The sequence below is a fragment of the Pseudophryne corroboree genome, chromosome 6 (assembly GCF_028390025.1).
Source record: "Pseudophryne corroboree isolate aPseCor3 chromosome 6, aPseCor3.hap2, whole genome shotgun sequence".
NCBI classification, from domain to species: domain Eukaryota; kingdom Metazoa; phylum Chordata; class Amphibia; order Anura; family Myobatrachidae; genus Pseudophryne; species Pseudophryne corroboree.
Genome location: NC_086449.1, coordinates 450,960,573 through 450,985,326, shown reverse-complemented (window position 1 = coordinate 450,985,326; position 24,754 = coordinate 450,960,573).

Here is a 24,754-nt window from a genome sequence, read left to right as displayed (position 1 = left end):
TGTATAAAGAAGAAAAAAAAACCACGGTTAGGTGGTATACAATTATGGACGGACTGCCTGCCGAGTGCAGACACAGAGGTAGCCACAGCCGTGAACTACCGTACTGTGTCTGCTGCGACTGGATGATAAATGATATAAAAAATATATATATATCACTACTGCAGCCGGACAGGTATATATTATATATTATATAATGACGGACCTGCTGGACACTGTCTGTCAGCAGAATGAGTTTTATTTTTATAGAATAAAAAAAACAACAACACACAAGTGAAGTCACACGACGAGTGTTTAACTTTTTCAGGCAATCACAATATAAGTATACTACTAACTATACTGGTGGTCAGTGTGGTCAGGTCACTGGTCAGTCACACTGGCAGTGGCACTCCTGCAGCAAAAGTGTGCACTGTTTAATTTTAATATAATATTATGTACTCCTGGCTCCTGCTATAACCTATAACTGGCACTGCAGTGCTCCCCAGTCTCCCCCACAATTATAAGCTGTGTGAGCTGAGCAGTCAGACAGATATATAATATATATAGATGATGCAGCACACTGGGCTGAGCCTGAGCAGTGCACACAGATATGGTATGTGACTGAGTCACTGTGTGTATCGCTTTTTTCAGGCAGAGAACGGATATATTAAATAAACTGCACTGTCTGGTGGTCACTCACTATATAATATTATGTACTCCTGGCTCCTGCTATAACCTATAACTGGCACTGCAGTGCTCCCCAGTCTCCCCCACAATTATAAGCTGTGTGAGCTGAGCAGTCAGACAGATATATAATATATATAGATGATGCAGCACACTGGGCTGAGCCTGAGCAGTGCACACAGATATGGTATGTGACTGAGTCACTGTGTGTATCGCTTTTTTCAGGCAGAGAACGGATATATTAAATAAACTGCACTGTCTGGTGGTCACTCACTATATAATATTATGTACTCCTGGCTCCTGCTATAACCTATAACTGGCACTGCAGTGCTCCCCAGTCTCCCCCACAATTATAAGCTGTGTGAGCTGAGCAGTCAGACAGATATATAATATATATAGATGATGCAGCACACTGGGCTGAGCCTGAGCAGTGCACACAGATATGGTATGTGACTGAGTCACTGTGTGTATCGCTTTTTTCAGGCAGAGAACGGATATATTAAATAAACTGCACTGTCTGGTGGTCACTCACTAGTAAACTCTCTCCACTCTCTACACTTCTACAGTACTCCTCCTAGTCCTAAACTCCAGTAAATCTCTCTCTCTTATAATCTAAATGGAGAGGACGCCAGCCACGTCCTCTCACTATCAATCTCAATGCACGTGTGAAAATGGCGGCGACGCGCGGCTCCTTATATAGAATCCGAGTCTCGCGAGAATCCGACAGCGTCATGATGACGTTCGGGCGCGCTCGGGTTAACCGAGCAAGGCGGGAGGATCCGAGTCTGCTCGGACCCGTGAAAAAAACCATGAAGTTCGGGCGGGTTCGGATTCAGAGAAACCGAACCCGCTCATCTCTAATAGTTATACTGGTGGTCAGCAAACTGTGCAAAACTGAAATGCACCACAGGTATGGATGGATAGTATACTTGACGACACAGAGGTAGGTAGAGCAGTGGCCTTCTGTACCGTACTGCTATATAGTATATACTGGTGGTCAGCAAACTGCAAAACTGAAATGCACCACAGGTATGGATGGATAGTATACTTGACGACACAGAGGTAGGTAGAGCAGTGGACTACTGTATCGTACTGCTATATATATAGTTATACTGGTGGTCAGCAAACTGTGCAAAACTGAAATGCACCACAGGTAAGGATGGATAGTATACTTGACGACACAGAGGTAGGTAGAGCAGTGGCCTTCTGTACCGTACTGCTAAATAGTATATACTGGTGGTCAGCAAACTGTGAAAAACTGAAATGCACCACAGGTATGGATGGATAGTATACTTGACGACACAGAGGTAGGTAGAGCAGTGGCCTTCTGTACCGTACTCCTATATATTATATACTGGTGGTCAGCAAAATTATGCACTGTACTCCTTCTATATACTACAATGCAGCACAGATATGGAGCGTTTTTCAGGCAGAGATCATATAATACTGGTGGCCACTGGTCAGCAAAACTCTGCACTGTACTCCTCCTATACAATACTGCTAGTCCCAAGTCCCCACAATAAAGCAGTATGAGCACAGATATATGCAGCACACTGAGCACAGATATGGAGCGTTTTTCAGGCAGAGAACGTATAATACTGGTGGTCACTGGTCACTGGTCAGCAAAACTCTGCACTGTACTCCTCCTATATAATACTGGTGGTCCCCAGTCCCCACAATAAAGCAGTGTGAGCACAGATATATGCAGCACACGGAGCACAGATATGGAGCGTTTTTCAGGCAGAGAACGTATAATACTGGTGGTCACTTGTCAGCAAAACTCTGCACTGTACTCCTCCTATATAATACTGCTGGTCCCCAGTCCCCACAATAAAGCAGTGTGAGCACAGATATATGCAGCACACTGAGCACAGATATGGAGCGTTTTTCAGGCAGAGAACGTATAATACTGGTGGTCACTGGTCACTGGTCAGCAAAACTCTGCACTGTACTCCTCCTATATAATACTGGTGGTCCACAGTCCCCACAATAAAGCAGTGTGACCACAGATATATGCAGCACACTGAGCACAGATATGGAGCGTTTTTCAGGCAGAGAACGTATAATACTGGTGGTCACTGGTCAGCAAAACTCTGCACTGTACTCCTCCTATATAATACTGCTGGTCCCCAGTCCCCACAATAAAGCAGTGTGAGCACAGATATACTGTATGCAGCACACTGAGCACAGATATGGAGCGTTTTTCAGGCAGAGAACGTATAATACTGGTGGTCACTGGTCACTGGTCAGCAAAACTCTGCACTGTACTCCTCCTATATAATACTGCTGGTCCCCAGTCCCCACAATAAAGCAGTGTGACCACAGATATATGCAGCACACTGAGCACAGATATGGAGCATTTTTCAGGCAGAGAACGTATAATACTGGAGGTCACTGGTCAGCAAAACTCTGCACTGTACTCCTCCTATAATACTGCTGATCCCCACAATAAAGATATTTGCAGCCCCCTGAATGTTCTGAAACAAAGTGAGAGGACGCCAGCCACGTCCTCTCACTATCATTTCCAATGCACGAGTGAAAAATGGCAGCGACGCGCGGCTGCTTATATAGAATCCGAATCTCGTGAGAATCCGACAGCGGGATGATGACGTTCGGGCGCGCTTAACCGGTTAACCGAGCAATACTGGAGTATCCGAGTATGCCTCGGACCCGTGTAAAATGGGTGACGTTCGGGGCGGTTCAGATTCCGAGGAACCGAACCCGCTCATCACTACTGTATACACAATCACATTGCATGCTTGGAAATATGGATGTTCACTTTTCCACCTTCTGCAGTTATACAGCCACCATACATCCACTTGTGGAAGTACAGTAACTGTCTTTACTATCAGCTGCATTTTCCCAAGCCTTATGCTTGGTGTAAAAGATCCATCTAAAATTGTACTCTCACCTCTGAATAGCCTGCAATTATACACCCTGAAAACACTTAGCTTATGTGCACATGCACATTTGTCACCCAGTTACAGACACTCAGCTGCAAATGTATTTGTGGTTAAGATGAATGCATCATGAATGCAGGTAATATATCTGGATACTGTTAGCCAAGTAATGGTTTGCACTGGCAGTGTCAAGATACATAGTCTACAGACCCCACAGACTACAGCAACAACTAATGCAAGTTGATATTGACTTCTCTGCCAGGATCCAAATGGTTGTGGCCCTCTAGCTGCCCCAGCACATACCTTACTAGGAATAAAATTGTGTGATAAATGAAGTATAGTTCAAATATGCGATAATGGATATAGTCAGGCTAAACAGCAGGTCACTGGCACTGGTTCAGTGCACTATACAGGCAGATGATCAGGGTCACAGTCACAGATTCAACAAATAAAGAAGCTCACTGGGGTCTGGGTCACAGGCACAGTATCGTAATCAGGAACAAGAAAGGGTCTGCTGAATGGCTGTAAACTGGATATGCAGAGGTAGATGTTGCAGCTAGGAAATTGTCCTGCTGTAATACTCTGGCACAAGTTTATGCACAGAGCAGTTATTTATGTGTTATGGGAATTCAAATTTGGCAGCACAGAACTTTAGTTGTTCATTTGAAAGGAAGTACAAACTATTACTAATGAGCTAGGGAAGGGCCTTAGACTGCACACCTATAGCTGACAGTAATGTGAGGTGCTACCTACGGAGACTATTACTAATGTTGCCTGCCTGCTCCTTATTGGAAGTGATGGCCAAGAGCCATGACAGTGAGACCAGTTCTGGCCAAATAGGGAAGCCACCATGGGTCAGTTAGGCATTTGATTGCAACAGTATAACTCACCCATAGGGCCTAATTCAGATCTGATTTCAGCAACAAATTTGTTCTCTAATGGGCAAAACCATGTGCACTGCAGTGGGGCATATATAACATATGCAGAGAGAGTTGGATTTGGGTGGGTTATATTGTTTCTGTGCAGGGTAAATACTGACTGCTTTATTTTTACACTGCAATTTAGTTTTCCATTTGAACACACCCCACCCAAATCTAACTCACTCTGCACATGTTACATCTGCCCCACCTGCAGTGCACATGGGTTTGCCCATTAGAGAACAAATTTGCTGCTGCGATCAGGTCTGGATTCGGCCCATAGTTCCTTACAGTTGCACACAGTATGCTCAGCTGTTATAATATGCAAGTTGCTTTCAACTCTGACTATAACTCTTTTTTATTCTATGAGATGGTGGGGTGCTATAGGGTTAAAACCTTGATAAGTCTGGTTCTGAGATTTTTTTTATTGTGCATGCATTTCAAAGCAGTATTCATGTCCATAATATAATAGTCTATTCAGACTATTATATCAAAGAGTCTGAATAGACTCTTCAGATGATTGATGTTATGTAACAAAAACACATAATTTGTTATGTTATGATATGTAACAAAACACCCTTCAAAGAACATGGTGAAGAGTGAACTTACAAACATGCATGTACAGTAGTTGTGATGAGCACTTAATGTTCTGCAACCTGATTTATATTGTGTAAACTTTATTATTGGAAGATTTTTATAACATTTTCCATTCAAACCCAAGATTGAATGGCAATTCACATTAATACATTGTGGCAGTCTTTATACTAATTTTGAACAAATCCATGGTGCACACTGTCAGGGACCTCACTAATATGCTTGATTCATGGACATTTAACACTCTATGGTCAGAGTGCCGTAATTAAATCTGATCTACTGCCACAATCTGTGAATCATTACAGGGGTCACAGGTCATAGAAACATAAAAACATAGAATTTGATGGCAGATAAGAACCACTTGGCCCATCTAGTCTGCCCCTTTTTTTATCCTTTAGGTCAGGCATGTCCAAACTGCGGCCCTCCAGCTGTTGTGAAACTACATATCCCAGCATGTCCTGATACAGTTTTGCTATCAGAGAATGCTAAAGTTGTGTCAGGGCATGCTGGGATGTGTAGTTTCTCAACAGCTGGAGGGCCGAAGTTTGGACATGCCTGCTTTAGGTAATCTCAACCCTTTTTGAACCTTAATTCTTTGTAAGGATATTCATATGCCTATCCCAAATTGCTCTACAGTCTTAGCCTCTACCAGCTCTGATGGGAGGCTAGTCCACTTATCCACTACCCTTTCTGTGAAGTAATTTTAACTTAAATTTCCCCTGAACCTGCCTCCCTCCAGTTTCAGTGTATGTCCTCGAGATCTAATACTTCTCTTACATTGAAGAATGTTTCCCTCCTGAACTTTGTTAAAACCTTTGGTATATTCAAAAGTTTCTATCATGTCCCCCCTTTCCCTTCTCTCCTCTAAACTATACATGTTAAGATCTTTTAGCCTTTCCGGATAAGTTTTGTGATGTAGGCCATGCACCATTTTAGTTGCCCTTCTTTGTACACTCTCTAATGTATTTATATCCTTCTGGAGATATGAACTGGACACAGAATTCCAGATGAGGCCGTACCAATGACCTATACAGTGGCATTATTACTTCTTTTTTCCTGCTACTGATTCCTCTCCCTATGCAATTAAGCATCTGACTTGCCTTTCTCATTGCTTTGTTGCATTGCTTTTCTGCCTTTAAGTCACTTGAAATAGTGACTCCTGAATCCCTTCCCTCCTCAGTAGTTTCCATTATAGTACCCTTGATACTAGGTCCCCCAACTCCTTTATAACAATTGCACATAAGCTTGGCAAGCCAGTCATCCAAGCTGTCTGTGGGTAAGCCACCTACTGTACTTTAGCATAGCATAGTAATCTCACATTTTCTTAAAAAGACTGGGTTCTGAAGTGTATTGAATGAAAAACTAACAAAGGAATACTTTATTTACAAAAAGAAACAATGCATATTTAGAAAATAATTTTAAAAATAAAATTGGTTACAAAGTACATACAGGCAAGTAAATTTCAAATAAAAATACCAATAACTTACAGAGTCATCATCAGCTACAGATATTTCCTCACTCAACTTACACCCATACTTTATGCTGTGGAGTGTGAAAAACTAGTCACATTTCATATGTCTGTTACTGGTTGCAGGGTGACGTATTGAGTTGCAGTGGCATATTAAGTTGCAGCTTAGTGTACTGAGATGCAGGCAAGTACAATACTGGTGTTCGTCCATGAGATGTCACTTTTGAAAAATGCAATTTCGCATGCAGGTCTCCAGTGTAGTCAAATGATGCTTGCAGCACAATAACTACTTTTTTGGATGCTTGTTTATTCCACTCTTTATTCTCCTTTCGGTGTTTTTTGTTTTACAGTTTACAATTTATAATTGTTTTGTGCTACCAATATTATATTATGCTGGATATTGGTAGAGTTAATTCTGCCACTCTAAATAAGGCTTTTGTTAAAATTATGAGGATGTGTCTTTAAGACTCATATATTCAGATATTTTCTCAGAGATGTTTTGTTTCCATTCCCAGAAATGCTTCTGTGTGCCATTGTTCACAGGGGTAATCAGGATATTCAATGTTGCATTGGAATGTGGCTGCATGTTCTTTTTCAAGGACAGCAGAATAGTTTAGAAATGAGTAATTTGCTTATTAATAATTTTGACAATGCTGCCCCCTGATGTTAATACAAAATTGAGCTGAAAGTGTGTTCGGTAAATTTATATCATGTTTGGAAAGAATTTGCACATGCTCTGAATATGAGATGATGACTACTCACAAAATCTTTATAAAGGTACTAATAAAGTCAGAGTACTGTCTGATTCACTGTTGTGTGCCTGTGTGTGTCTATTACTCTCCGGCCATTTAACTTTTTATATTACAGATAGCATGGTTGATTGACCCCTGCTGTTTTCAAGATACTGTACTATACAATAACATGATAACACCTTATTTTTATTAAATTTAGTTCCAGTCCACAGCACTAACACAGTGATGACTGTACATCTTCTGTAGCAACCTAAACCGTCTTCTGCAGCAATGCTAAAAAGTAAGTGTAGGGTTGGAAAACAAACAATTTCAGAGTTTGTGATTAGCTATTGCTGTTAGATTGTACAGAAAATACACAGGCAATGGGGGTAATTCCAAGTTGATCGCAGCAGGAAATTTTTTAGCAGTTGGGCAAAACCATGTGCACTGCAGGTGTAGCAGATATAACATTTGCAGAGAGAGTTAGATTTGGCTGGGTTATTTTATTTCTGTACAGGGTAAATACTGGCTGCTTTATTTTTACACTGCAAATTAGATTGCAGATTGAACACACCACACCCAAATCTAACTCTCTCTGCACATGTTATATCTGCCTCCCCTGCAGTGCACATGGTTTTGCCCAATTGCTAACAGAATTCCTGCTTGGAATTACCCCCAATGTGTATTAAAAAATACCTCTTTCTGTGCTGAGACTTGCAGTTGAGTGATGATTTCATAGTGTGCCCCTCGAGTCCACCAACCCCACCATTCATTTGTAAGGAATATCAGCACTGTGTGAGTACTGCACATCACTGCCAAAATAGCCACTAAGAGCTTGTAGAACAGTGTGAACTGCACAAGTAATTGCACATGTTGTCTTTAATACAATAAAATTATGTGTTATCATTCTGAGACTTTAAGTTGACTATTGCTCCATTGGCTACTGTGTAGTACATTATCATTAAAAAGTCTGTGATTGTCATGGCTTGCTTGTACTGTACTATACTGTATTCTGCAGTGCCATATCTATCCACTCCTTTTGTATTCAGCACGGTAGTTTTCATTAGTGGAGCAGTCGGAACTCAGCAGTGAAGTTGTGTTTTGCATGCTGTGGTCCTTTTGTGCTCTACCACACCTTACCCCTCCTTACCATGCCATCCCAAACTATTTTTCATGTGCGACTAAGATATCTTTTTGCTGCGACTACATTAAGGGCGCATCTGTAATTCTGTTAAGAAGAACAGAAGGAAAATGCGGGACGCAGGTTACAAACATTCAATGCAGACAATGTCCAGGTCTGAACAGAGAACAAAGGGGCCTGAAACCTTTTATGAGCTTCCTTCCTCCTTTGTGATGTCACAACCCAGTATTAGCTGAATAGCTGGATAATTAAATCTCAGACCATCACAGAACTGGTTATGTTTTAACTTAAACCAAATAATTCTCCATACCTACCTGGTGGAAGGATAACATAAAATATGGGGTGGTCACATTAATCTCTGTTATTGTATCTATCATATATTGTAAATATCATGCTTTTGTGACGTGGGATTGTTGAGATGTTTCATACTGTATGTTAGAAATTGTACTTCTAAATTATATGAAAAATGCACCCCAACTGCGAGTAGACTAGATATAACTTTATGGAAAATTGGACATTCTTAGTCATTATGGAAATATTAATTTTATGAGGCTTTCATCTGCTCTGTGCCTCACTACCTTTTGGTTTTCAGACCAAATATGCTTGTAGCCTAATTACCACCCACTGGGTTGCTGCCTTGGCTATAAAACAGAAACAAAAGGCTGTGTCCTATCAAGAAATTTGGCTTTTCCTGAACCCCAGCCATTCTGCCCTAGAGTTCATTAACATTCTAATAAAGTTTAGCCTGGCTCTGAATGTCATTTCCTTTTTGTAATAACATAACTTTAACCAAAAAGACCAGTGGTGGCTCCAGAGTTGGGACTGCAGTACAGTTAAAAAGTTCAATTAGGGGAGTAACGCTAACTGCCAGTGAGTCTTGGCTGGCAATGTTTGGCAGCATTTGGGGTGGTAGTTGGTGTGGATTTGGTATGATTTTCCAACGGTCGAGATCCCAGCGGTCAGGAGACCCTAGAATCCTGATAGTTGGAATCCTGACAGTGGCACATCGAGTCCCCTCGCAGGTTCACTGTGCTCACCATGACCACCAACCAAGTGGGAATACCGAGCATTTGGCTGGCAATGCTTGGCAGCATTTGGGGTGGCAGTTGGTGTGGATTTGGTATGATTTTCCAATGGTCGAGATCCCAGCGGTCAGGAGACCCTAGAATCCTGATAGTTGGAATCCTGACAGTGGCACATCGAGTCCCCTCGCAGGTTCACTGTGCTCACCATGACCACCAACCAAGTGGGAATACTGAGCATTTGTCGGGATTCCGACTGCCTGTATTTAATTGGCTGTTGGAATTCCAGCGTCAGGCTCCTGAACACCGGGATCCGGACCGTCAGGAAATTAACGGCAACCTGTTGGTGTGGCTCTCCTATTTGAATTTTGGACTATGCCGCACCTCTGGAGTTGTCACTGAAAAGGGCTCACTTTGCCTGTATTAACATTCCAATAAGTGTGTTTGGGCAGACTCATAAGTCACATTAAAAGGGAACATACTTATAAGACCCTAATATCACATGAAAATTCTAAGTTGTTATATTGTAAAATCAATATGGACTACTTAGTATATATATTTCTCACACACACACTTTGCTAGAAAGGCAATGTTTTTGGTGTCAGCTGAAGCACTGTGCTGATCACCACAACACATGTTTAAAACATGTACAATAGAATAGACGTAGAACTTCACACAGAAGTGAAGCAAACTTGGAATAATATTTATTCCAGAAGAATGAAAAACACAATAAGCACTACATTCCAGAGCACATGGCCTTTTGTCACAAATTCCTGATGAATAATTCATACACCTAAAATGTAGTGTTGTGTTTTTGCATTGCGGAACCCTGGAACAAACTTATTTTCTATGTGAAGTTCTTGATATACAATAATGTCAGATTGGGGAAAAAAGACATTTCTGTTTTGTTTTTTTGTTTTCTTTTAAAGAAAACACATTTTTCAAATGGAGTTGTATTACATATACTTGGCTTCTTCTATTAGTGCAGAAGTACAAAATGTGTGTTCTCATAATAAATAGCAAAAAAAAAGAATCAACAAGTTTCAATTAAAATGCATGCAAACATAATTTGCATATACTGTATCATATTTTTTGGATTTGCATATAAATACCATATGGATCAAAGTAGCCAAATGGTAGGATCATGGCCCAATATGACTGGGACCCTTTTCTGGCTTAATGTGTCAACATGTCTTCTAATGACTACTTGTTAATTAGACTTTACTCAAGCATTACTGTGGTTTTCAGGTCACAAGCAGCCATGTTGGACAATGCTACTTTCTTAAAATGTAAAATGTTTACGTCAAAGCTTTTGCTATTCTGAACATACATAAATGTAAAATGCATGGGGAGTGAGAGATATTTCTAATTCCACTACATTTCAGTTTACCAATCTCAGGGAGTAATTTTCTCTGCACGTTTTCATATACTACACTACACAGTAAGTTAGACTAGGGTATGTTTTGTGAAAGAGTCTGTTTTACTTAAACTTTCCAGAAAAGTGCAATATAGGCCATGTTGCACTGAAGGTGGGGCTGACATAACATGTACAGAGAGATTTAGATTTAGGTGGGTGCTATTTCCCTGCAGGGTAAATACTGGCTGCATTTGCATGTATCCCACAAATACTGGACAGTTTTATCGTTACACTGCAATTAAGATTTCAGATTGACCACAACCATTCAAATCTAACTCTCTCTGTACATGTTTCATCAGCCCCACCTGCAGTGCAACATAGTTTTGCCCAGTTGTGTGCTTTTTAGCTTTGCTTACAACTCTGAATCAGGCCCTCAGTAACATTTTGATCACCTTCCCAAGACAAATAAAGCTGTATATTTAGAAAAAATCCATATTGGTATGACAGGTGTGAGAGCTTACGGCATGTGCAGTGATCAGAAAAAGGTCATTTAATTATATTTTAATGCTAGCTGTTCTACCCGTTCTTTGCACGGGAGTTTTTGATTTTCATGGTTGTAAATATAAATGAGTGTTAAAAATTTAGTAAACTGGAGATGTCTTAATATAAGTAAATATTATTCCATGGTTCTTGGTACCTGTGGAGCACCAGTAGCAGATACGGCAAAAAGTGAGAGAACCATTTTAGTTAGAGATGTGTGGCGGGCACTTTTCGTGTTTTGTGCTTTGGTTTTGGTTCTGGTTCCATCCTTGTGTTTTGAATCTGGATTGGTTTTGCCAAAACCACCCTTTTGTGTTTTGGTTTTGTTTCTGGATGATTTTTGGAAAAAAACATAAAAACAGTTAAATCACAGAATTTGGGGGGTAATTTTGATCCTATGGTATTATTAACCTCGATAACATTCATTTCCACTCATTTGCAGTCTATTCTGAACACCTCACAATATTGTTTTTAGGCCAAATAGTTGCACCGAGGTGGCTGTATGACTAAGCTAAGTGACATAAGTGTGCGGCACAAACACCTGACCCATCTCGAAGTGGCACTGCAGTGGCAGACAGGATGGCAGATTTAAAAAATAGGCACCAAACAGCACATCATGCAAAGAAGAAAAAGAGGTGCAATGAGGTAGCTGTATGACTAAGCTAAGTGACACAAGTGTGCTGCACAAACATCATGGGACGCGCTGGAATTTGCCCAGATGTAATACATGCACAATATTGGTGGCAAAGGAGAGCATACCCCTAAACCACACACACACACACACACACACACACACACACACACACACACACACACACACACACACACTCACCAAAGCCTATAAAATTAATTTGGATAATAATAACCCTTTTATTTGGAGCTAATATAATAATATTCAGCACAGGCGAGCATACCCCTACACCACACAGGCCAAACCCTGTAAAAATGATTTGGATAATAATAAAAGTAATGTATATAACCCTTTTATTTCGAGTAAATAATATACAGCACAGGACACCACCACTGGACTTATGGCAGCACAAGACACGACCACTGGACTGATGCAGCACAAGACAGCACCACTGGACTGGACTTATACAGCAGTACCCCTGGACTTATACGGCAGTACCCCTGGACTTGTACGGCAGTGTCAGACAGGATTGCACTTTAAAAAACTAGTCCCCAAACAGCACATGATGCAAAGAAGAAAAAGAGGTGCAAGATGGAATTGTTCTTGGGCCCTCCCACCCACCCTTATGTTGTATAAACAGGACATGCACACTTTAACAAACCCATCATTTCAGCGACAGGGTCTGCCACATGACTGTGGCTGAAATGACTGGTTTGTTTGGGCCCCCACCAAAAAAGATGCAATCAATCTCTCCTTGCACAAACTGGCTCTACAGAGGCAAGATGTTAACCTCATCCTCCAATTCTCACCCCTTTCAGTGCATACATCCTCCTCCTCAGTATTAATTCGTCCCCACTGGAATCCACCATCACAGATCCCTGTGTACTTTCTGGAGGTAATTGCTGGTAAAGGTCTTCCCAAAGGAATTTATAATTTTCCACATTTTGTGGAAGTAACCTCCTACGCCGATCGCTGACAAGGTTACCGGCTGCACTAAACACTCTTTCGGAGTACACACTGGAGGGGGGGGGGGGGCTACTTAGGTAAAATAAAGCCAGTTTGTGCAAGTGCCTCCAAATTGCCTCTTTTTCCTGCCAGAATACCTACGGACTTTCAGACATGCCTACTTGGATGCTGTCTTTTGTCAGGAGTCTGAGCATGGATCAGGACCAGATATAAGAATAACTGGAGGCCCACGGCAAGACAATGACCTGGAACAGGAATAAACACAGGATAGCATGTACTGGCCAGGATCCAGCAGTGCATGGGTCAAAGGACTGGCAAGGACAACATACTGAGGACTGAGATAGGATACAAGGATGCAGGTACACAAAGGCAGGGAAACAAGACTCAGGAACAAACAAGTGTGTGATGAACTCACTAGGTCAGGAACTAGGGTATATAACTGGTAACAGGAACTGGCTAGAATCCCTAATGAAAGGAAGAAAGACCAATTACAGGAGTAATTAGGCTGAAATCAGGTAACAAGGCATTCCAAACAGGTGTGTTGCTGCACATGACAGCCAGCATCCTAGATGCTAGGGGACAGCCAGAATACAAACAGATATGAGCTGCAGCAGCGACTCATAACAAAGTGTCTCATTTGTGTGTCCATAAGTGTCACATGATGGTCAAAGAATGCTCTCACAGAGGAGAGGAAGACCGAGGCAGCATCTGCACCTGTATGTGTTGGTGGATCTTGTAAGTCTGGGCTTGGGGGCCTTGGTGTTTGAGGCTGTGGTGGTGTGAAAATAAATATGTAGTGTGAAGGTTCTAGCTTCTTGTGTTGCCTTTGGAAGTCATAGTGGCATGTTGGGGACTGAGGGTCTTGACTCTGTGCAGGGCCTGATTAACCAATAGGCTGATCAGGCTGCAGCCTGGAGTGCTGGTTCCTGGAGGGGTGCAGTGGGTGCGTGACATCACGTGCATAGGCATGCACACGGACCCTGCTGTATCTGCATAGTGATCCACTTCCACAATGGTCAGTGCACTCCTCCATCCTGGTGCTTATGCTAACAGCAGTCGCTGTGCCGCGCTGGGTCCGGGGAGGCACAGCGGGCACAGACGTCATGTGCATCATGACATCATGCGCATAGGTGTGTGCACGGACCCCAGCGTTGCATCTGCATGACTGCATCCCACCTCCCTCTCCGCCCCTCACCTGGCACCTCTTAATGCTGCAACCAGCCTGCGGCGCCTCCTGTACAGGACAGATCACCGGGAGCACTGAATATCCTCTCTCCTGGGTCAGCAGGTGCCATGTGTCCCCATTAGGGATGCAGGGCACATAGGAAGCAGCACATGGACACCCTGAACCCAGTGCACAGAGCCCACTCCTTACCTTCCAGTGCTCTCACACCCACCAGCAGCAGCATCATCATCAATGGCAGCAGCATCTCTGTGAGACCATGGGCACAACACCCAGCAGCATTCCAGAAGCAGCTCACCCATGTAACCCAGAACACTGGACACCTGTTCTTGAGGGTCCGCTTGCACCAGCCCCAGTGTTTCTGGATTACTGTTACCCTCCAGCTAACATGGCTGCCTGTCAGAAGTTGCACTAGTAGTTCCAGCGTAACTTCTGTAAGTAAACTGATATGATATGAATGATATTATTATAAAAAAACATATTTTAACATATATTGTCAATATATGCTAAACAAAATTATTTATATATATATATATATATATATATATATATATATAAAACACATGATTACAGATTTGTATGTCTATGAGAATTTGTATGTCTATGACAATATGTAAGGCAAAATATTGGGGGGGGGGGAGTGCGGCCACTTTTAAATTAGCCTAAGGTGGCTGGAACCCTTAATCAGGCCTTGACGTTGGGAGTGGGGGAAACAATTTGGTATGTATGAGTGAAATGAGAAAACACAAGGGTACACAAAGTACACAAAGCAGAATGAGTAACTGTAAAGTCTGAACAAAGAAAAAAAAGTTTTAAAAAGGGTCCCCCCAAAACAAAACAAAAATCAGTTTTCCAGTCCAATTTACAGATAATTTAAATTTGATTCTCAAAACCAACCAAGTTGAAGTATGATCTTTAAAAATAAACCAAAAATTAGGACGTTGTGGAGTTGACCAGTTAAACATGTAGCTTAGAAGAACAATTTTTTCAAGAAGACTGTAAAAAATGCCCTTTAGATTCAAATTATTGCCTACAGTAAACTTTTCCTCTATGCAACTTTGCCACTTTTAAATTCACCTCAGACATGAAACCCTAGGATAGACATTTCCAAAGTACATAAAAAGACATTTGCTTGAAAGGAAACATGCTAAAGGTTTTCATTCTTCTTTGTAAATACTTACCAAATGGATGCACACATGGAGGTAGCTGCAGATTTAAATTAGAGATGTGCAGCCGGTATTTTTCGTGTTTTTTGTTTTGGTTTTGATTCGGAACCACGGTCGTGTTTTGAATTCGGACGCGTTTTGGCAAAACCACCCTTTCAGATTTTTTTCAGATTCTGATGTGTTTTGGATTCGGGTGTTTTTTTTAAAAAAACCCTCAAAAACAGCTAAAATCATAGAATTTGGGGGTAATTTTGATCCTATAGTATTATTAACCTCAATAACCATAATTTCCACTCATTTCCAGTTTATTCTGAACACCTCACACCTCACAATATTATTTTTAGTCCTAAAATTTGCACCGAGGTTCATAGGCGTGCACAGCACATTTTATAAGGGGGTGCACTGTCGGAGGGGTGTGTCTAGCACCGCCTTTTGGGCGTGTCTAGCACCATCTATTAACGGTCAACGCAATATAAAATAACAACCCTTGTGCCAATCCTAACAAAGCAGATACATTGTCAGATGTTGTGGTGTGCACCAAACAAACACCCCTGATGGCACTCACTGTAATTACACTGCTCCTCCTCAGCCTGGTCTGGCTCCCCCTCTCTTTCCCCTGTAAGCTGCAGCAGCTTACTTACAAGTCAGTCACTCACTGACACTGACAGTTGCAGACTAGTACTCGTGCTGCTGGAAAAACAAGAGACGTGTCAATGTTGCTGCCGAACGCCTGCCAGTATTGAATTTTTTTTCCTAAGGGGAACGCTTGCTGCATGCTGATCCTCATCAGTGGCTGGCGTTGGCATAGCATAGAAGGAGAGAGGTGAGCATGTGGTGGGTGGGCGTGAGAGCAGCATGACGTAATTACATCACGCTGTTTTTGTACATGGAGGTGGAGCCAGGAGTTTGAAAGCCGGTGGCAGTGGCACCCTTGATTAACCCAGGCATCCGGTCAGTCATGCAGTCCTGACAGGGTGCAGCGCAGAGGGGACAGTAATCAGCATGTTCGGCGATCGCTGCATTAGGCATGCGAGATCCGGGTGCCAGATATTAAGGGGTGCTTGTGCGCACTAGGCACCCCCCCTACGCACACCTATGCTGAGGTCGCTGGATGACTAAGCTAAGCGACCCAAGTGGGGGGCACAAACAATTGGCCCATCTAGGAGTGGCACTGCAGTGTCAGACAGGATGGCACTTAAAAAATAGTTCCCAAACAGCACATGATGGAAATATAAATAAAAAAAGAGGTGCAAGATGGAATTGTCCTTGGGCCCTCACACCCACCCTTATGTTGTATAAACAAGACATGCACACTTTAACAAACCAATCATTTCAGCCACAGGGTCTGCCACACGACTGTGGCTGAAATGACTGGTTGGTTTGGGCCCCCACCAAAAAAGAAGCAATCAATCTCTCCTTGCACAAACTGGCTCTACAGAGGCAAGATGTCCACCTCATCCTCATCCTCCGATTCCTCACCCCTTTCACTGTGTACATACTCCTCCTCACAGAGTATTAATTTGTCCCCACTGGAATTTACCATCGCAGGTTCCTGTGTACTTTCTGGAGGCAATTTCTGGTAAATGTCTCCACGGAGGAATTTATAATTCATTTTGATGAACATCATCTTCTCCACATTTTCTGGAAGTAACCTCCTACACCGTTTGCTGACAAGGTGACCGGCTGCACTAAAAACTCTTTAGGAGTACACACTGGAGGGGGGGCAACTTAGGTAAAATAAAGCCAGTTTGTGCAAGGGCCTCCAAATTGCCTCTTTTTCCTGCCAGTATACGTACGGACTGTCTGACATGCCTACTTGGATGCTGTCACTCATATAATCCTCCACCATTCTTTCAATGGTGACAGAATCATATGCAGTGACAGTAGACGACATGTCAGTAATCGTTGGCAGGTCCTTCAGTTTGGACCAGATGTCAGCAATTGCTCCTGACTGCCCTGCATCACTGCCAGCGGGTGGTTTTGGAAATTTTATCCTTTTCCTTGCAGCTCCAGTGGTGGAAGAAAATGAAGGAGGAGCTGCTGGTGGGTCACGTTCCGCTTGACATGACAATTGTCTCACCAGCAGGTCTTTGAACATCTGCAGACTTGTGTCTGCCGGAAATAGAGATACAACGTAAGCTTTAAACCTAGGATCGAGCACGGTGGCCAAAATGTAGTGCTCTGATTTCAACAGATTGACCACCCGTGAATCCTGATTAAGCGAATGAAGGGCTCCATCCACAAGTCCCACATGCCTGGCGGTATCGCTCCATTTTAGCTCCTCCTTCAATCTCTCCAGCTGCATCTGCAAAAGCCTGATGAGGGGAATGACCTGACTTAGGCTGGCAGTGTCTGAACTGACTTCACGTGTGGCAAGTTCAAAGGGTTGGAGAACCTTGCACAACATGGATATCATTCTCCACTGCGCTTGAGTCAGGTGCATTCTCCCTCCTTTGCCTATATCATAGGCAGATGTATAGGCTTGAATGGCCTTTTGCTAGTCCTCCAACCTCTGAAGCATAAAGAGGGTTAAATTCCACCTCGTTACCACCTCTTGCATCAGCTGATGGCAGGGCATGTTCAGGAGTGTTTGCTGGTGCTCCAGTCTTCGGCACGCGGTGGCTGAATGCCGAAAGTGGCCCGCAATTTTTCGGGCCACAGACAGCATCTCCTGCATGCCCCTGTTGTTTTTCAAAACATTGTGCACCACCAAATTAATTGTATGTGCAAAACATGGGTCGTGCTGGAATTTGCCCACATGTAATGCACGCACAATATTGGTGGTGTTGTCTGATATCACAAATCCCCAGGAGAGTCCAATTGGGGTAAGCCAATCTGCGATGATGTTCCTCAGTTTCCATAAGAGGTTGTCAGCTGTGTGCCTCTTATGGAAAGCGGTGATACAAAGCGTAGCCTGCCTAGGAATGAGTTGGCGTTTGCGAGATGCTGCTACTGGTGCCACTGCTGCTGTTGCTTCAGAAGGCAATACATCTACCCAGTGGGCTGTCACAGTCATATAGTTCATAGTCTGCCCTGTTCCACTTGTCCACATGTCCGTGGTTAAGTGGACATTGGGTACAACTGCAGTATTTAGGACACTGAGGACACTTTTCCTGACATCTGTGTACATTCTCGGTATCGCCTGCCTAGAGAAGTGGAACCTAGATGGTATTTTGTACCGGGGATACACTACCTCAAGCAATTCTCTAAGTCCCTATGAACTAACGGTGGATACTGGATGCATGTCTAACACCAACATACTTTTCAAGGCCTGAATTATCCGCTTTGCAACAGGATGACTGCTTTGATATTTCATCTTCCTCGCAAAGGACTGTTGGACAGTCAATTGCTTACTGGAAGCAGTACAAGTGGTCTTCCGACTTCCCCTCTGGGATGACGATCGACTCCCAGCAGCAACAACAGCAGCGCCAGCAGCAATAGTCGTTCCACTCAAGGATCCATCGGAGGAATCCCAGTTAGGAGAGGACTCGTCAGACTTGCCAGTGACATGGCCTGCAGGACTATTGGCATTCCTGTCTAAGGAGGAAATTGACATTGAGAGAGTTGGTGGTGTGGTTTGCAGGAGCTTGGGTACAAGAGAAAGAAGGGATTTAGTTGTCAGTGGATTGCTTCCGCTGTTACCCAAAGTTTTTGAACTTGTCAATGACTTCTGATGAATGCGCTCCAGGTGATGTATAAGGGAGGATTTTCCTAGGTTGTTAATGTCCTTACCCCTACTTATTACCACTTGACAAAGGCAACACATGGCTGGGCACCTCTTGTCCGCATTTCTGTTGAAATAATTCCACACCGAAGAGGTGATTTTTTTGTATTTTGACCAGGCATGTCAATGGCCTTATTCATCCCACGGACAAAAGGTGTCTCCCTGGGTGCCTGACTTAAACAAACCACCTCATCATCAGATTCCTCCTCGTCAATTTCCTCCTCAGCGCCAGCAACACCCATATCCTCATCCTGGTGTACTTCAACAGTGACATCTTCAATTTGAATATCAGGAACTGGACTGTGGGTGCTCCTTCCAGCACTTGCAGGGGGCGTGCAAATGGTGGAAGGAGCCAACTCTTCCCGTCCAGTGTTGGGAAAGTCAGGCATCGCAACCGACACAATTGGACTCTCCTTGGGGATTTGTGATTTAGAAGAATGCACAGTTCTTTGTTGTGCTTTTGCCAGCTTAACTCTTTTCATTTTTCTAACGGGAGGATGAGTGCTTCCATCGTCATGTGAAGCTGAACCACTAGTCATGAGAGAGGGCCTTAGCCGTTCCTTGCCACTCCGTGTCATAAATGGCATATTGGCAAGTGTTAGCTTCTCCTCAGATGATTTGAATTTAGATTTTTGGGTCAGTTTACTGAACTTTTGCATTTTGGATTTTACATGCTCTCTACTATGACATTGAGCATCGGCCTTGGCAGACGACATTGATGGCATTTCATAATCTCTGCCATGACTAGTGGCAGCAGCTTCAGCACGAGGTGGAAGTGGATCTTGATCTTTCCCTATTTTACCCTCCAAATTTTTGTTCTCCATTTTTTAATGTGTGGAATTATATGCCAGTATTATGTCTGGAATTAGACGGCAGTAATGTCTGGAATTAGAAACCACTAGATAGATACCAGATACCACTGTGACTGGAATGATGATGACCTATGCACAGTGACAGGACACTACCACAGCACCCTACAGCAGCAAGATGCAGCACAAGACACTAAGCACTGACCAGTGATACTGAGCACTAATGATACTACTGAGCACTGATACTGAGCACTGATGATACTACGGAGAACTGACACAGAGCAGCACGATTAGCACAAGACACTGTACTAGCATTAGTAATGTAGTATTACTGAGCACCACAAGACAATGAGCACTGATACTGAGCACTGATGATACTATGGAGAACTGACACTGAACATCATGATTAGCACAAGACACTGTGCTAGTATTAGTAATGTAGTATTACTGAGCACCACAAGACAATGAGCACTGATACTTAGCACTGATGATACTGAGCACTGATGATACTACGTAGAACTGACACTGAGCAGCACAATTAGCACAAGACACTGTACTAGTATTAGTAATGTAGTATTACTGAGCACCACAAGACAATGAGCACTGATACTGAGCACTGATGATACTGAGCATTGATGATACTATGGAGAACTGACACTGAGCAGTACGATTAGCACAAGACACTGTACTAGTATTAGTAATGTAGTATTACTAAGCACCACAACAATGAGCACTGATACTGAGCACTGATGATACTGAGCACTGATGATACTACGGAAAATTGACACTGAGCAGCACGATTAGCACAAGACACTGTACTAGTATTAGTAATGTAGTATTACTGAGCACCACAAGACAATGAGCACTGATACTGAGCACTGATGATACTACGGAGAACTGACACTGAGCAGCACGATGCAGCACAAGACACTGTACTAGTATTAGTGAGCAGCACAAAAGCACTCTGAAATTGTTACCCCCCCAGATACCACTGTGACTGAAATGATGATGACCAATGCAGTCAAAGGACACTACTACCAGAGCACCCTACAGTAGCAAGATGTAGCACAAGAGAGACACTGCACTAGTATTACTGAGCAGCAATAAGCACTGATACTGAGATTTGACACTGAGAGAACGTAGCCACGTCCTCTCTGTACCCTCTACAATGCCGAGTGAAAATGACGGCGACGCGTGGCTCTTTATATGGAATCCGAATCTCGCGAGAATCCGACAGCGGGATGATGACGTTTTGCCTCGTTCAAGTTTTCCGAGTCAGGCGGGAACAACTAAGCCTGGCTCGGACCCGTGTTTGACATGTGAAGTTCAGTAGGGTTCGAATCTCAGAGAACTGAACACGCTCATCTCTAATTTAAATGCATTTATTAGTGGCATAAACAAATGAAGATGGCTTTTTCTTTGTCAGCATTAATGTTCAAAACTAGATACAACATGGGCAACAAAAAGATAACACATTGGGCCTAATTCAGAGTTGATCGCAGCAGCAAATTTGTTAGCAGGTGGGAAAACCAGGGGTGTCATTCCGAGTTGATTGCTAGCTGCTTTCAGTCGCTGCGCAGTGATCAGGCAAAAAATTGGAACTTCTGTGCATGTATATGCGGCGCAATGTGCACACGCGTCGTACTTTTACAACGAACGATGTCGTTTCACACAAGGTCTAGCGAAGCATTTCAGTCGCACTGCTGGCCGCAGAGTGATTGAGAGGAAGTGGGTGATTCTGGGTGTCAATGGACCGTTTTCAGGGAGTGTTCGGAAAAACGCAGGCGTGCCAGGAAAAATGCAGGCGTGGCTGGGCGAATGCAGGGCATGTTCGTGACGTCAAAACAGGAACTGAATAGTCTGAAGTGATCGCAAGCGCTGAGTAGGTCTGAAGCTACTCTGAAACTGCACAAAATTATTTTGTAGCCGCTCTGCGATCCTTTCGTTCGCACTTCTGCTAAGCTAAAATACTCTCCCAGTGGGAGGTGGCATAGCGTTTGCATGGCTGCTAAAAACTGCTAGCGAGCGATCAACTCAGAATGACCCCCCATGTACACTGCATGTGTGGCAGATATAACATTTGCAGAGAGAGTCAGATTTGGGTGGGGTGTGTTCAAACTGAGATCTAAATTGCAGTGTAAAAATAAAGCAGCCATTATTTACCCTGCACAGAAACAATATAACCCACCCAAATCTAACTCTCCCTGCAAATGTTATATCTGCCACACCTGCAGTGCACATAGGGGGTCATTCCAAGTTGATCGCACTTAGCAACTATTTGCTGCTCGCGCGATCAACTAGACGCCGCCTATGGGGGAGTGTATTTTAGCATAGCAGGGCTGCACTCGCTTGTGCAGCCCTGCTATGCTAAAAAAGTTTCAAGCAAAACAAGACCAGCCCTGCAGCGACTTACCCAGTGCGACGGATCTAGTCATGAAGGTCTTGGCTGTGACGTAAGAAATCCACCCTCCAAACGCCTGGACACGCCTGTGTTTGCCTTACCACGCCCTGGAAACGGTGAGTAGACGCCCCGATCCTCCTACCCACTGTAAATCTTCTTGCGATCTCGCCTGCGATCTCTTTCATTGGTACTGGCGTCATTGCTGAATAGCAATCCACGTATCAATCCAACTTGGTTCTTATATATATATATATATATCATGGTTGTGAATGCCTTCAGTGACTGTTACTATATATTCCCTATCTGTGTAATCCCAGATCTGCTTTAACTGATATATACACCTCCATATGTACATATGTACATATGGAGGTGTATATCTCAGTTGAAGCAGATCTGGGATTACACAGATAGGGAATATATAGTAACAGTCACTGAAGGCATTCACAACCATGATATATATATATATATATATATGTAAGAACCAAGTCGGATTGATACGTGGATTGCTATTCAGCAGAATTGGGGTTGCTACACCCCTAACAGAAGTTATACCCTTTACACACCCAGTCAGATTAAACAGGCCAATAAAGGTTCAAGGCATACTGTATGTGGGTTGCTTTATATTAAATGTGGGATTGCTATATCCCTTATAGCAACCCTCTCCACATGCATGGTCGAACTATCCACCACCACTTCTATAACAATACAGACAGCGAGTGCGAGACATTTGGGACATTTGGAGATCTATATCCCAGCTGAAACTGATCTGAGATTATATATAGGGGATATACAGTAATAGCAACCGAAGGCACAAATAATTTCACGATCCCCAACTGGAGATCAACCAATATACTTACACCAATCTATACTCACAGCCTCTATATTAGGTAAGGTTCCTATGAGGTAATTTCTGTTGAGTAATTGGCGTACCTGTGATAGGATTGACCTTTAAATTCAATAATTTGGTCAGTGGGACCAATCTAGTACCAACTGAGACAGCTTTCAGTTAATTACATAACACGAGTGATCTAATATTAATAACACTTGGATATCTATAGAAACCTTAAGAGCGTTACATATCAGTAAACACACGTGGACACATTTTATATTCTTTATTCACATTTTTCTAATCTTTTTTTGGATTCACATACTTGTTAGTCTTTGTGATTTTAACCTCTATGTTTCACTGTAGTCTGGGATAATAATTTTACATATATCCTATTTTAGCATACATTCAATAAAGGTTATATTTTATGATAAGTCAACCCTTTTTCTAGTGCGTCAACAACACAGATTCCATTTCTCTTTTCCTTCCAACTCTAGTTTATGCATACTGTAGTTGACAACACCCCCTGAACATACTGAGCATTACCCAAGATATAAAATAGGGGTTCATACCTGTGGGTGTATGGTAATGATTCACATACACACACAATATACAAATATATGTTGAGTGTGCAGATACCCAGTCTTTGTGTTAAGATTTTGGCCATTTTGTGCTTCAGCCAAAGTTTTATGTGAATAATTTTTTTTTCATGCTTCAGTGGTCCTGAGCAGCTGACATCCACCAGAATTTTTTTACCACATAAGTGTCTTCTTACAGCTACTTGTCTTTGTGCAATAGTGGCCAAACGGGAGGTCATATTGCCTCATGACACCATTCAAAAGGGTGACATTTTCATTGTAACTGAAACACATGTTTTGGCCACTCATTGTATTGGCCCTGACTGCAGAGCCATCATCATCTTCCTCCCACTCTGACTTCACCAAAGTCTGCTAGACAGGAACCTCCGACTCCATATTCCAAGCCCTCCTGCTTCCACTCTCCTCTGCCATCAGTATACAGAACCCTGTGAAATAAAAGGAAATAACAAATACCTTTAAACACACCTCATACACTTGACACACACGCCACAGACATTCACAGTAACAAGACGCAACTAAAAATGACATAGGACGAAAAAGAATAGACAGACTTTAAAACCTAACATGACAATAGAAATAGACAAGACAAGTTACAGTCCTAGGTAACAATCGCAAATTAGAAAAAATATAAGAAATTGATACACATAAATATTAAAATATCACCTCCACAACTAATGTTGTGAGTAATTATGGGTAATTATTTTTGCAAATTAATCAAATTGTGTTCGTTGAAATGCATCTGAGGTGAAAATATTAAAAAGCTGAATTAACAGTGGATATGCAAAGGGACAGATGCACTGATAAATTAATAAAGACTGTAGATAGTCCAATTTAAGTGCTTTCTGTCAATAGAATCTCCTGGTAAAGGGAAATGCTGTGTTTAGATCTTTTGGTCAAGTCAAATTAATTGGTAATCTTGGGAGATAACACCAAGCTGGAAAAAATAAGAATGTTAGTGTCAAAGGTTGTTCCAACACTTCTACTTTTTGCCCAAGGTAGCGAATCGATTTTACTGCACCTGATATTCCCTAGTGGTCTCTCATCTAGGTACTGATCAGGCTTCTTACTGCTTAGCTTTCAAGATAAGCCGAGATTGGGCATGACCAGTGAAATGTGGCA